Source organism: Vanessa cardui, chromosome 24 (assembly GCF_905220365.1).
Source record: "Vanessa cardui chromosome 24, ilVanCard2.1, whole genome shotgun sequence".
NCBI classification, from domain to species: domain Eukaryota; kingdom Metazoa; phylum Arthropoda; class Insecta; order Lepidoptera; family Nymphalidae; genus Vanessa; species Vanessa cardui.
In genome coordinates, this window is record NC_061146.1 from 8,810,865 (window position 1) to 8,826,863 (window position 15,999).

The following is a 15,999-nucleotide window of genomic DNA, read 5'->3' on the forward strand; positions in this document are numbered from 1 at the left end:
GATTTGAAATAGACCCTTTTGAGGTACCATTAAGATATCAAGTCTGAGCGTGCCCACAACGTACAATGAATTAGAGTTCCATTAAAAAAATTAACACATGTTTTACACACAAATATGATTGTAATTTTGCACTTGTATATTTTAATTTCTAATTTTTAACTAGCTGTTATTCGTGACTTTTCTCGCGTAGAATATGAATATATTTAAAAATTAACTTAACACATGCATCCCCTATTTCACTCCTTTGAAATTATTTACTTGGTGGTAGTGCTTTGTGCTAGCCCGCCTGCGTAGGTACCACCCACTCATCAGATATTCTACCGCTAAATAACAGTACGCAGTATTGTTGTGTTCCAATTTGAAGGGTGAGTGAGCCAGTGTAACTACAGGCACAAGGGACATAGCATCTTAGTTCCCAAAGTTGGTGGCGGATTGACGATGTAAGGAATAGTTTATATTTCTTACAGCGTCATTGTCTATGGGTGATGGTGACCACTTACCATCAGGTGGCCCATATGCTTGTCCGCCAACCTATTCCATAAAAAAATGAATATGACCGCACCATATATTTGAAACATCACATCAGGCCTGGCTTTACGCGAGTTAATTCTACATCTCTATTTTAATTCCATTATTATGCTATAAACTTATTGCCTATAAGGAAAATATTTTTTAATACGCACTGTTACGATTGGGACGCAAAAACGCGTTTTGAAGCTAATTTAACGTTTGTTTAAATTAGCCATTAGGTAAATAAATGGTCTTAAAACTATAGCCGTCGTCCTTTAAGACACGTGTAAGTCATTATATACTTTAATCAGAGATGATTATTGCGGGCACTTTTTTATGTGTTGAACATACACCATTTTACCGTTAAAAATAATTTATAAGCAAATGATATTATTATTATTACCTTATAAATTTGACAAAAAAAAAAAAAATAACAGAAAAAAAAGACCCGCTGAGTTTCTTTCGCCGGTTCTTCTCAGGTCAGGGTGTTCCTTTTTCCGAACCGGTGGTAGTGTTTATTTGACAATCAATAAGTAAGTGTAATGCTTTTATATTGAATAAAGGAATTTGAGTTTGAGTTTGAGTTTGAGTTTATCTTAAAATAGTTAATTAGTGTGTAATGATAATGATATTATGTGCAATAATACGATGCCCAGAATAAGTTTTTGAAAATCTCTCTCAGATAGGGTTATCTAGAAGAAATGGCTAATTAGCCATAAGTTTATTTAATCCTAAGATTTCTATTTGTCGTATACAATAAAATATATCAACATTTTTAATTTATTTATATGACGTCACAACCTTCGTTCTTGTGAGAATAAAAAATCTGAAACATCCTGTAGTACACTAACTATAATAACTCTTAACACGTTCAATGCGGAGCGAGGTCTTATATGCCTCGTATGTGTCCCTCGTGTGTGTGTGTGTGTGTGACAAAAACATAGATTTCTCTGTGGCTCGGAGGCCGTAGCATCGTAAAAGGGTGATCGTATGGGCCTATTGAAAACCAAATGCTATGATGTATCCACTTTATTAAGGGATATCTATAAGCATGTACCGCACTGAAGCAATAATCGATCGCGTCATCATCCCATCACATCGAGTTTTAATGTTTTAAACGTTACGGGGTCTAATAAGCCACGTACAGGAATGGAAAAATAAAAAAATGATGCCGCTATCAACGTGTTAAAACCGTCAAAGTTAAGAACGCACTACCCACTGATTAGAAGCTCGGCAGTGGAAATCCTTGTCCATTATTGAGTAAAATAAACGATCTATATATGTATATTTGTTAGTCTACAATAACAGAATATTTTAATATGTATGTGTGCGTGTGTTCTCATGTTATTCGTATGTGTTGTACTTTAATATAAATATTCTAATGCAATAGTTATTATTCTCTGATATTTAAATGCATTTTTTACAAAGCTTCTTTCATCGACGTTTATCTGTAAGAGATCGCTATAAATGATAAGACGGTCTTAGCGCAGCATCTGTTGATTCTATCATATGATATAAATAAATAAATTTAAAGTTACCCTCGGTTTGAAATGAATATAATACCAAGAAAAACCGGCAATTTTCTTACCAGTTACATAGATTGAATTATTACATAACTAGTATGGATATCATAGCCGAGATAGCCCAGTGGTTAGAATGTGTACATCTTAACCCATCATTGCGGGTTCAAATCCAGGCAACAATCAATGAATTTTCGTATGCTTAATGTGTGTGTGTGTTTATAATTTATCTCAAGCTCGTTGCTGATCACAAACACTGTGAGGAAATCTGCATGAGTCTAATATTAACGAAATTCTAATACATTTGTATCTACCAACCGGCATTAGAGCAGCGTGGTAGAATACGCTCCTAACCTTCTTAAAGGGAATGGAGACTTTGCCCAGCAGTGGAAAATTTACAGGTTATTACTGTACTGTACTGTACAACAAAGTTCACTGCATAAATAAATGTGTAAATAAGCCGGGAAAATAGAAATCGGAAAGTCGCTGTAATTCCGAGCCTTAACCAGTTTCAATAATTTGGCGAAAATAATCGAGTTTTTACGACGACATAAATCATAGATTTGTACAAGACAATTAATTTATGATAAACATTGTAATTTTGCTTTTTTTTTAAGCTCAATAAATCGTCATTTGCTCATGATTTATTAAAACATTTAATATTTATTATCTATGGTGCCTACATAGAGTATATAAATCAGAGAGTACGCCTAGTTGTCAATTATAATGTCAATAATAATTAATTACTGAATAGGTATAGTAGGACACAACTTAGATGTAGCATCGGCAAATTTCGTAAAACCGAACTAACTACAGGCACAAGGGACATAACATCTTAGTTCCCAAGGTTGGTGGCACTTTGACGATGTAAGGAATAGTTAATAATTCTTACAGCGTTAATGTCTATGGGCGATGGTGACCACTTACCATCAGGTGGCCCATATGCTCGTCCGCCAACCTATACCATAAAAAAAAAAACCGATCACATCCGAATTGAGCATGCTATCCTAAATTATCAAGATTTATTTTTTATTTGAATATGATTGATATATTCGTAAATTAGACATGTCGATTTACATCCACTTGCTTTTTCGGATTGAACTGGCACGAGAATCTATATCGACGAATTGCGTCAAATGGCACGATAGGGAGCTGTTTCTATTGGTTGTGTAATGTGATGTAATCGGTTTTATTGAATTTGACGATGCTACATCTGAGTTGTGTGGTACTATACGTGTAATGTTTTTTTTTTCGGTTAATTTACTTATTTAAATTTTATGGCCAATTTCCTTATTAACGAAGTTGAAATTATATGAGTTCGTTCGGGTCCAATGACAAAATATTTTTATAGTAATGACTTGAATCTGCACCCTTTTAATGGTCAGAAGGCCAGTGCTACCCACTGGCATAGCTATCGTAGGGCCAGATTGTGCAGTGCACCAGGGCCCCGGAGTTCAGGGGGCCCTCTAAACTAAACCTTAAGCTTCTGAAGCTGGAAAATCACGACCCTGCGCACAAGATTTTTTATTTGGTATCTATAATATTAAAGGGTAATTATTAGTCAAAGAGGGATGGGAAAGAGGGCGTGAGGGGCCGATTCTTTTTCTATGCGCCGGGGCCCTTCCTCACCTAGCTACGTCACAGGCACAAGGAACGTAACATCTTGACATTTTGTTTGCCAAGTTTGGTGGCGGAATAGTGATGAAAGGATTGCTTAATATTTCTTAAAGGCCTACTTAGTCTGTAAAATCTGGAACCCTACGCTCTCCTCAACACTCAGGCGAAGCCACGCTAGGATAGTAGTTTATCTCATAATGAAATGCTACTTTATAATGTCAAGGAAAAACGTTTAAGGTTTAACAAAAAACTTTATTATGTGTCCACGAAGTGTAATCTAATTATTATTTGTCGTTTTTACAATTTTATTTTATCACACACATATATAATGTTTATTGTTTTGTATAGAGGATATATAAATGACATTTTATAAACAAGTGTACTTTTTATGTAGCCGAGATGGCCCAGTGGTTAGAACGCGTGCATCTCAATCGATGATTTCGGGTTCAAACTCAGGCAAGCACCACTGTATATATATATTTATAATTCATCTCGTGCTCGGCGGTGAAGGAAAATATCGTGAGGAAACCTGCATGTGTCTATTTTCATCGAAATTATGCCACATGTGCATTCCACCAACCCGTAATGGAACAGCGTGGTGGAATATGTTCCAAACTCTCTCCTTAATGGGAGAGGAGGCCTTAGCCCAGCTGTGGGTAATTTACAGGCTGTTACTTTACTTTTATATTTATATATTTTTTTTGTTCTTTCCGCCATATTTAACAATTGTCAGTATATGTCAACTTATTTACACAAAAACCTCAATAAACTATGTACCCAAACCTTCCTCATGAATTCCTCTATCTTTTAATGAAAACCGAAAGAACATCCATTCAGTTGTTTATTTATTTATTTTTATTAATTTATGGAATAGGTTGGCCGACGAGCATATGAGCTACCTGATGGTAAGTGGTCATCATCACCCATAGACAATGACTCTGTAAGAAATATTAACTAATCCTTACATCGTCAATGCGCCACCAACCTTGGGAACTAAGATGTCCCTTGTGCCTGTAGTTACACTGGCTCACTCACCCTTCAAACCGGAACACAACAATACTGCGTATTGTTGTTTAGCGGTAGAATATCTGATGAGTGGGTGGTACCTACCCAGGCGGGCTTGCAGAAAGCCCTACCACCAAGTAAATAAATACGTTTTGGAGTTTAATGCGAACGTATAGACAGACAGACAGACGCAGCCGGGGGACTTTGTTTTATAATATGTAGGTAGTGAAAATAAATGTAGTAAAGGTTCTTTTGAATCTGAATTGATGTTCTTTTTATGAAATAGATGAAAGGGTTAATGGTTGAATTTAGTTATTCTTAAACCTAAACCAACCTTGGGAACTAAGTTATGTCCTTTGTGCCTGCAGTTGCACTGGCTCACTCACCCAAAGCAGAACAATTCCAAATATGCTGCTTCACAGTACTAGTACTATATATACACTTTAGCTGAGCCCGCGACTTTGTGCGCATTTTTATTTAACAAAAAAAGTTACTGTTGTAGCCTCTGTGATTCCTTATTTCATGCACTGTCTACCAGTGAAAGTCTCGTCAAAATCGGTTCAGCCGTTCCAGAGATTAGCTACAACAAACAGACAAGCAGACAAAAATATAAAAAATGTAATAATGTACCGTGTATACACATTTAATAAAAAGCAATTATTTGAATATCACAAACAGACACTCCAATTCTATTATATGTTTAGATAAGAACTCGTTGAAAGTGATAGTAATTGTTTTCGACAGTATAATAACTAATTAGTATGATGTCCTAACCGATTTCGTTCGTATCTCAATATATACCAGCTAACTACACAGGATGTGTACACACAAGTGTGTGTAAACACAGGTGTACTTCCAACTCTGTCGTGTCCGTAATCAGCTGAAACGGCCAATTCGTTACGACTTGGGCTGACACTGAGAATTATTTTTTGAGTTATCACGTTTTTTACCTTTTTTTTAAAATTTGTCAAAAATGCTACTTCAAAAATTTATTATAAAAAAGTCTCTCTTATCTCATAACTCAGCCATTGAACTGTTTTTGTTTATAAATTTTATTTTAAATTTGTATTAAGTAGGTCAGTTAAATAAGTAAGTTTTTTTTCATTGGTTGTTATTTTAAGTTAATTTTGTGAGAACTTAGTACGAATTCGTTCATGTTCGAATACGAATGTCCACCAGCGACCTTTCTGGTCATTTTGTTTCGATTGATTTTAAATAATTTCCTTCTTTTTATACATATTTGGAAAGCTAAGAAAATGGTTATGTTTTTAAAATAATCTGCAGGCCAAGTTTCATAATGTTTTTTTAGTTTTTAAGGCATATTTGAGAAAAAAAAATAAAAAAAATATTGAAATAAATTCGTTTTCCGTGTCGCATTTTTTAATTTGGACCGGTAATTATTGTTTAAATATTCATAAATATTCTGTGTTTAATCGTTTTTATAAAACAAAATAAAAAAAATAGTTTTGAATTCAGACATTTTTTTCAATAAATTTTTGAAGTTGCATATTTGACAAATTTTGAAAAAAGCTAAAAAACGTGATAACTCAAAAATGGTTCACTTTTTTTTTGTTTAGAGTAGATATATTATATATCTATCTGTAGATATATATATATATATATATATATACAAATATGAACTAAAACTAGTTACTGTATAAATCTTGACCGCGTGGAATGGTGGCAAGAATGCTAGCAGCATTTCCCCGTTGAATCGCAATTCCGATCCTCTGGGCAAAAAACGAACCAGCCCTCCTGTCACCAGTGGAGGCAATGAGGCGAGGTGTTATACTTTTGATGAACCTTTTTGCACCACTACTCCAAGGGCCAAGCGTTTCGACAGCAAATGAAACAAAAAAGTAATTAGATATAATACACGAATATTTAGTTATTTTTTTTGGCTTCAGCTTTTTCCGCAGCGGCACCGGCTCTTAACATTGTTTCTCGGATATGAGATGGGGCTAACGTGTCAACACATGTTGCGTCCCACACAAGGGCCCGACCTCGTTCCCAGGGAACCAATGTTAATCCATCAGGTCTCTTACCATCATCACGACTAATTCCACGAGGCTCAGTAAGCCCTTTTTATTATGTCATTAAGAGAACCGTGGCGGAAAAGCCTACCTGAACTCCTTGGGCAAGAGAGACCATGTAAACCGAAAGAGTCACACGGGCATCTGTGTTCAGAAAACAGAGGTGTTCCCAGTCGGAGACCAATCGATATGCGAAAACATTCATTATCTAAAAGTGTCCCAATATTTTTAGAGGGTAATGAATTCAACCAGTGACTAGACTCTTTAGATTGTTAGAAATAATTCTTTATGCTAATACATTTATATTATAATTATATATTTAATGAACTCATATTTTTTTAGTGTATCCGTTTTCGTAAGTGTAATCGATTTTAAAACTGGTATGGCTGTATAAAATAATACAAGATGTTTTCCCGCGAAAAGAGATTATTAAAAAAACAAGAGAAAGTCACGCATGGAACATTTTTTTAGAATAATTATTGTAAAAGATTTGATTTGTAAACTTCGGGGCAATAATATAAAAATAAAACCTGAAATAAATAAATATTATACTTTCTACTGGCGTATTTAATATCAGAAGCGGGATAAATTTCGTTTCAAAAATGCCTCGTTATAAACGACCACGCTCAGGAATACGCGATGATTTTGATAAGCGAAAAAGACAATCTGTTGAAGACGATGATACTTCTCATAACAAAAGAGAAAACTCAAGAAAAAATAAAGATAACGCTAAGAAGAGACACCATGCTACAAAAAATATTAATATGCACATTAGAGAAAATAGAACTAAAACACCAAGTCCCATACAAAGAAATACAGCAAAAAAACTCGGCGACTAGACAAGATTACATGAATTTAACTGAAAACAGTTATGCGATGGGACACGAGGGCGTTACAAGAAGAAGGAGTTGTTCTGCGACCGGACGAGATATTGCGCCTTCAAGAGTTTGTTCTGCGACCGGACGAGATATTGCGCCTTCAAGGGTTTGTTCTGCGACCGGACGAGATATTGCGACTGCAAGAGAGTATTCTGCCACCAGACTAGATAGTGTGAACGGTGAAGGTGAGTTCCAGGCTGGAGATTTTCGTCCAGTTCGGGAACAAGCGATCAATGATGACACTGAGACAATTTTTTTCTCCGAGATCATCGACCGTGCCAAAGCACATGCCATTTAATACATTAGGTGAGTCAGATTTAAATTCATCGAGAGCAATACTTAACTTTGGTGATTTAGCTAAATTTGTTCAATCATTAATAAGGCCTAGTTTACCGCATAATAATAATTTATTACCGGAATTTGATCCATCTGTAAAGAATCATCGTATCGATTTATGGCTCTCAAAGGTAAATGAGTGTGCAAAAATATATGGATGGAGTGAATCTCATATTGTACATTTTGCTTTACCGAAGTTGTCTGGTAATGCTAAAAAATGGTATAATAGTCAAAATACTGTTTTACATACCTGGTCAGAGTGGCAAATATTACTTCGAAAAGCTTTTCCATCCGAAACTAACTTCGGAGTCGTTTTAACAGAAATGCTTGAAAAACGAATGAGGATAGGAGATAGCTTAGATGATTATTTCTATGAGAAAAATAATTTATTAAATGCGTGTGATATATTGTATTATACACGGTATAGATGATCGTACAATACGTGCAGGAGCGTCATCCGCTCGTTTTACAGAACCTGAAGATCTCTTGAAATTTCTTAAAGACGTTTGTAAAGAACATAAAGATATTTATCGTTATTCTAATTTAAATAGAAATAAGCTAAATAATCATTTATTCTGTAATAAATGTAATGAACCTGGGCATCGCACAGTACAATGTCGTGCCAAAAATTCGAAGTTAAATTTTGAACCTGATAGTTTTTCACAATTATGCTTTAATTGTAACGAAAAAGGGCATAGGGTTTACCAATGCTCTAAACCAATTTTAAAATGCGATAGGTGTAATAAATTCGGTCATATTATTGCAAACTGTTCACAAAAAACTAACAATGTATTGAACAACGAAAAACGTGTATTATTGTCAGAAAGTACGAGCGTAAAAAATTCTAAATATTATAAGCAGGCAGTAATAAATTCTTCATTTACAATTGAATGTTTTGTTGACTTGGGAAGTGATTGCATGCTTATACGACTAGAAACTACTACTGAATTTGGGTTACATATTTCAACTGATAATTTACCAATTATACGTGGGATAGCAAGTGTTGGAGTTCAACCTTTAGGGAAAACACATTTTTTATTACGTTTAGACTCTGTTGAAGCAAACATTATGGCATATGTTGTTGCTAACAATATTCTACACACGCAGATGTTAGTAGGGCAAAACTTTACTGAGTTATCTAATGTGATTATTACAAAGACAGAAAACACATTAAATATTTTGTCAAAGAATAATAATGACGATTTAACTTGCTTAGAACCAGAACCTAATGTAAAATATAGATTGTATGTGTCATTTGATTGTGAAGTAGATAAAATAAATTTAGTTAAGTGTTGTAGTAATGAAATAGTAGAGGCAACAATTTATATAAAAGGTGGTTATCGAAACGTTAATGATAAAGAATATTGTATCCAAGAGGGTTTATATACGTTAAAAGATGGTAAATGTCAAATCAGTGTAATAAATTTTTCACACTGTCCATTATACTTTACGAGCAACTTAGTTATAACCAGATTTTATTTGATAGAACAAGATAAAAATTGTAGATATTTGTCAAGTGTAAAGTGTTTTAAAATAGGAGCGAATTTGACACCCATTCCTCGCGAAGAAATAACTATAAACTCTAATTTAACTCACGAACAAAAAACGAAAATATATTCACTTATAGATAGATATAGGGATTGTTTCGCTCAAGACCTCTCTGAGCTTGGTTGTACTAACGTAACAGAGTTGACCATAAAACTTACTGATGAAACTCCGGTAGTTTATCGTCCTTATCGACTGAGTCAATCAGAAAAAGAAATAGTTAGAACGCTGGTTAGAGAGCTCGAAGAAAATGATATAATTGAAGAGTCTGATTCATCATACGCGAGTCCAATACTGCTGGTATCAAAAAAGACAGGTGGATATAGATTATGTGTGGATTATAGAGCACTGAATAGAAAAATTTTAAAGGATCACTTTCCATTGCCTAGAATAGATGACCAGATAGACCTCCTTAGTGGAAATAATTTTTATACTAGTTTAGACATGGCAAGTGGTTATTATCAGATTCCTGTTCAAAAAGACTGTAGACATCTTACAGCATTTATTACTCCTGATGGTTTATATGAATTTCGTAGAGCTCCCTTTGGATTAGTTAATTGTCCTGCAATTTTTCAACGTACAGTTAACAAAATACTTAATAAATCTCCAAATAAATGTGCAATTGCTTACATGGATGATTTATTAATAACGGGTATACATTTTGAAGACTGTTTTTTAAAGTTACAACAAACTTTTGAACTCATTCGTGAAGCTGGGCTTACTTTAAATATTAAAAAATGTAGATTTTTTGAGACAGTAATAGATTATTTGGGATTAGAAATATCCGTTGATGGAATAAAACCTGGTAAGTCAAAAATCACAGCCGTAGAATCTTTTCCAGAACCAAAGAATGTACATGAAGTCCGTCAGTTTATAGGCTTAGCAAGTTATTTTCGAAAGTTTATCAAAAATTTTGCTATTATCGCTAAGCCATTGACAGATCTTACTAAACAAAATGTTAAATGGAAATGGGAGCAACAGCAAAAAGAATCTTTCTTAACATTAAAGCAAATGTTGGTACAACGACCAATATTAAGTATTTTCAATCCTGACTATGTTACTGAACTACATTGTGATGCATCTAAATTAGGTTTAGGTGGAATTTTATTACAAAAGGAAAATGATAATTCTAAACTCAATGTTATAGCTTATTTTAGTCGCAAGACTACAATTGACGAGGAAAAATTACATGCCTACGAGTTAGAAACCCTTGCAGTTGTTGCCTCGCTTAATCGTTTTCGTCCATACCTTATAGGTAAATCTTTTAAAATCCTTACAGACTGCAATGCCTTACGATCTACGTTCTTAAAACGAGATCTCATTCCCCGAGTTGCCCGTTGGTGGATAGCTTTTCAGGAATATGATTGCTCTATAGAGTATAGACCGGGGCATTCGATGCAACATGTTGATGCACTCAGTCGCAATCCTATTCTCAGTGAAAATGATTCACAGACTTATGATCATTTTACTAGGGTATTGCAAATCTCTCAAGATGACTGGCTTCTTAGTTTGCAATTATCAGATCCAAAAATACAACACATCAGGTCTGTTTTAGAAGATAATAGTTATAAAGACTTAGTTGATATAAAACAAAATTTTGTTATACGAAACAATCGCTTGTATCGTAAAGTAGGGGAAGATTTAAAATGGGTGGTACCCAAATGTGCAAGATGGCAAATATGCCAACGTAACCATGATGAGATAGGCCATTTTTCAGCGGAGAAAACTTTGGAAAAAATTAAACGTGATTTTTGGTTTCCACGAATGAAAAAATTTGTCTTTAAATACGTAAAGGCATGTTTACATTGCGCGTTTAGTAAGGAACCGGCGGGTCCAAAAGAGGGTTTTCTTCATAGTATTCCAAAAATTGCCATACCATTCCATACGGTCCATATAGACCATTTAGGCCCGTTTATAAAAAGTTCTAAGGGAAATCAATATCTTTTACTAATTGTAGATGGTTTTACAAAGTATTGCATTCTTAAAGCTCTTCGCAATACAAAAACAGCACCAACAGTTTTAGCACTAAAAGATGTTTTTAGCTTATTTGGATACCCTGTCAGAATTATTTCTGATCGAGGTACGTGTTTTACTTCATCCGAGTTTAAAAGGTTCTGCACAGAATACGAAGTTTCTCACATACTTAACGCGGTTTCAGCTCCAAGGGCCAACGGCCAAGTGGAGCGATATAATCGGACCGTTTTAGATTCGCTTAGAACGTATAATGATGGGCTAGGAGAGAATAAGTGGGACCAAGTAGTAAATAAAATACAATGGGGATTAAATAATACGATTAATAAGGGAATAGGAAAAACTCCGGCAGAAGCACTATTTGGTAAACGTTTGTTAGGACGGGGTGAAGGTAATCTAGGTGATACAGTTTCCGATACGAGACAAAATGACAAAGGTTTAGAAACTATAACGAAGGAAATAAATAATTATATTGAAAAAGATCAAGAAAAACAAAGTTTGAGATTTAATAAGACAAGAAAGAAGGCTAAGGTTTACAAAATAGGTGATTTAGTTAAAATTTTAAAAAATAATCCATCGAATGACGGTAAAAGTAGAAAACTATTACCAAAATTTACAGGACCATTTCGTATATCAAAAGTGTTAGACCATGATCGATACGAGGTTTCTAGTATTCCAGGTTCAAATATCACTAAAGGCCGGTATAGTAATGTTTGGTCAGCTGATCGTATACAGCCTTGGATAAACATGTCTTATAATGACGATGATGATGATGATAATGAAGGTAGTTCTGGTAGTGAACTTAGTCTTAATTAAATTTATAGTTATGGCTGAACTTAATAAATATGAATTTGTATAATTTTAACGAATGTAAACTCAACACAAATTGTAACAGATTATATTTTATTTATTTGGTTTGTAAAAAATAATTTTATTTTTTTTATTTTTATATATTAATTTGAAGCGTGTAAGAACATTCATAATGTTACCGAGTATGAAATTAATTTATATATTGAAACGACTGTAAAAAAATTATATTTTAGAAAGATTCTAGAATATAAGGCAAAAATATATATATATATAAATGTATAAAAATGTTGATTAGTGAGATAATGAATTATTTGTTGTTGGGAAGTTTCACACGGTCACACAGGTGATGAGGGGTGAAGTGCTAACAACATAGAGAGAATATATTTGTTGGGAAGTTTCACACGGTCACACAGGTGATGAGGGGTGAAGTGCTAACAACATAGAGAGAATATATTTGTTGGGAAGTTTCACACGGTCACACAGGTGATGAGAGGTGAAGTGCCAACAACATAGAGAAAATATATTTGTTGGGAAGTTTCACACGGTCACACAGGTGATGAGAGGTGAAGTGCCAACTACATAGTGAAAATATATTTGTTGGGAAGTTTCACACGGTCACACAGGTGATGAGGGGTGAAGTGCCAACAACATAGAGAAAATATATTTGTTGGGAAGTTTCACACGGTCACACAGGTGATGAGGGGTGAAGTGCTAACAACATAGAGAGAATATATTTGTTGGGAAGTTTCACACGGTCACACAGGTGATGAGAGGTGAAGTGCCAACAACATAGAGAAAATATATTTGTTGGGAAGTTTCACACGGTCACACAGGTGATGAGAGGTGAAGTGCCAACTACATAGTGAAAATATATTTGTTGGGAAGTTTCACACGGTCACACAGGTGATGAGGGGTGAAGTGCCAACAACATAGAGAAAATATATTTGTTGGGAAGTTTCACACGGTCACACAGGTGATGAGGGGTGAAGTGCTAACAACATAGAGAGAATATATTTGTTGGGAAGTTTCACACGGTCACACAGGTGATGAGAGGTGAAGTGCCAACAACATAGAGAAAATATATTTGTTGGGAAGTTTCACACGGTCACACAGGTGATGAGGGGTGAAGTGCCAACAACATAGAGAAAATATATTTGTTGAGAAGTTTCACACGGTCACACAGGTGATGAGGGGTGAAGTGCCAACTACATAGAGAAAATATATTTGTTGGGAAGTCACGCACGGTTGTGACTGCGGGAGTTTGCTAGAACTGAGGTTAGGAAGTCTTACACGGTCACAATGTGTGATGAGGGGTGAGGTGCTAACCTTTGCAGTCAATACTACCGTGGTCATTAATGAGGGGCGTGGTGCCAACTTATTAGTTGAGATGAGTAAGTTTGAGGACAAACTTTATAGTCAGAATGGCCGAATGTTAGAAATAATTCTTTATGCTAATACATTTATATTATAATTATATATTTAATAAACTCATATTTTTTTAGTGTATCCGTTTTCGTAAGTGTAATCGATTTTAAAACTGGTATGGCTGTATAAAATAATACAAAATGTTTTCCCGCGAAAAGGGATTATTAAAAAAACAAGAGAAAGTCACGCATGGAACATTTTTTTAGAATAATTATTGTAAAAGATTTGATTTGTAAACTTCGGGGCAATAATATAAAAATAAAACCTGAAATAAATAAATATTATACTTTCTACTGGCGTATTTAATAAGATGATAACGCTAGAAGCCTGGCACGGTCTTGAGCACTTGTTAAATTTTGTGTCAAACTGTGTAGCGTAGCGTGAACCAATGAAGAATCCCAAAGTTTTTGTTTTGTAACTTCCTTAGGGATATCATCATTAGGGCACTTTACCTTCCAGGTCTCTATCGCCTCAGTGACATTCATGATTTTTATTGATTTTGATTTTAAAATTTCTGAACAAAGGTCTGAAATGCTACGTACAGAAGAGAGAAAGGCCGGGAGGGCAACACTTGATATTTTTCTCACGCCGATACCACCAAAAGGAATGGGAAGTGTAGCTTGAGTCCAAGAATATTCATCAAGAGATAAATTTAGAATTTTTTCTAAAGCTTTTTTAAGGGTGGCACCGATTTGATTGGTAAGACTAGGATATTTCCAGATTGGGCTCGCACATAGAATGTACATTAATTTTGGAACAAAAAGGCAATGTTTTAAGATTGTATAAGCTATATGAGAATTTAAAATGCCCAGTCTGTCAAAATTGTCTGAAAATATTTTAATTTTATCGTTAAGAATAGACTCTATGCCCTCATCAAATAGTGGTGCACCAAGGAGGCAAAGTGTATCTTTATGAAGAATTTTTATGTTAGGTGCAATTTTATTAAATTTATCTATTGCCAAACTAATATTTTTGTGAGTTAAATTGTCCGTAAAAAAATTCACATTTTGAAAAATTCAATTTAAGACCAATTTTATTAAATTGTTCTTTAATTTTAATTAAATCTTCAATAACGTCATTTACTTTACCTCCTATAGTTCCATCATCTAGATACCAAACGTTTAATTTAGATTTTAAATTCGAAATGCAGCTATGAGTACCTAAGCTAAAAAGAGCAGGACCCAATGGATCTCCTTGCTGAACGCCTACATTAGAATGAATTGTATCTTCACCAAAAAATAATTTGGAAGGTGAACTATAACATTGCCAAACGTATGGGTAAATTTCAGGCAGATTAGAGAAGACTTCGTTAAGCAAGGTTCCTCTATCTAAGGAGTTAAAAGCATTCTTTACCTCAACTTTCAGAAGTACCTCGGCCTCGTTTCCTTTTAGAAAGGTACGAGTAGAGTGTACTGCTGCTTCACAACCACCTCTGCTTCCAAAACCGAGTTGAATTGGTTGAAATTTGGTTTTTAGGGTGGAGACTATGTGACTACATGCTAATTTACATGGCAAACGGCGAAAAGTGGCCCCGATTGCTATTGGACGGATACTTCTGTCTTTTTTATTAAATGCACAAAGTCTTGCACCATAAAGATAGATAACCAGATAGCTTAAAATTGCAAAGATTACTTATGTCACTTAATACCCTGCCAGCGTCACCGGCCGAGGCACTCACGAGATCTTTAAGATGTTGTGGTGTGATACCATCAATGCCACTAGCAGACCCGCGAGAAAATGACATAATGGCGGCATAGGTATCTTCATCCTTAACCTGTAAAAAATTGTTCTGTGTAGGCGGAGCCGGAAGCACAGTTGTTGGGTATGGCAAAGGATGCTTTTCTTGCAAGGATTCTAACGTTATATCATTAAAAGGTGCGATGGTATCGCTAGAAAAAAGAATGTTCACTTTTGTCTACTATCACCTCCTATCACCTACTATCACTATCACCTCCTAACGGATATACGTCGAGTTACCAATAACCCTGTACATCGGCTACGTTTTTTGCTTATGTCAACCAAACCCCTAAGGGCGAGTGTAGCTGTGGGCGACTAGTAATCAATAACTTTTCGCGTCCGACCTAGGGTTTGAACCTTGCACTTTCGAACTGAAATTTTATATATACATATATAACGACACTGGAGCGCGAATGTATTTTATTTTTACATTTATCATACTATTCTCATGTAAGTGAATCTGTCTTTTTTGATGATAAATTCTTAAACCTCAAAATAACGACTACTGCAAAACGGGAAATTCGTTCGGTATTTTTTATTAAAACTAGTTTAGCAAAAAAAAAAAAACGAAATATAAAATAATTTTAATTTAATCAATACACTATGTATATA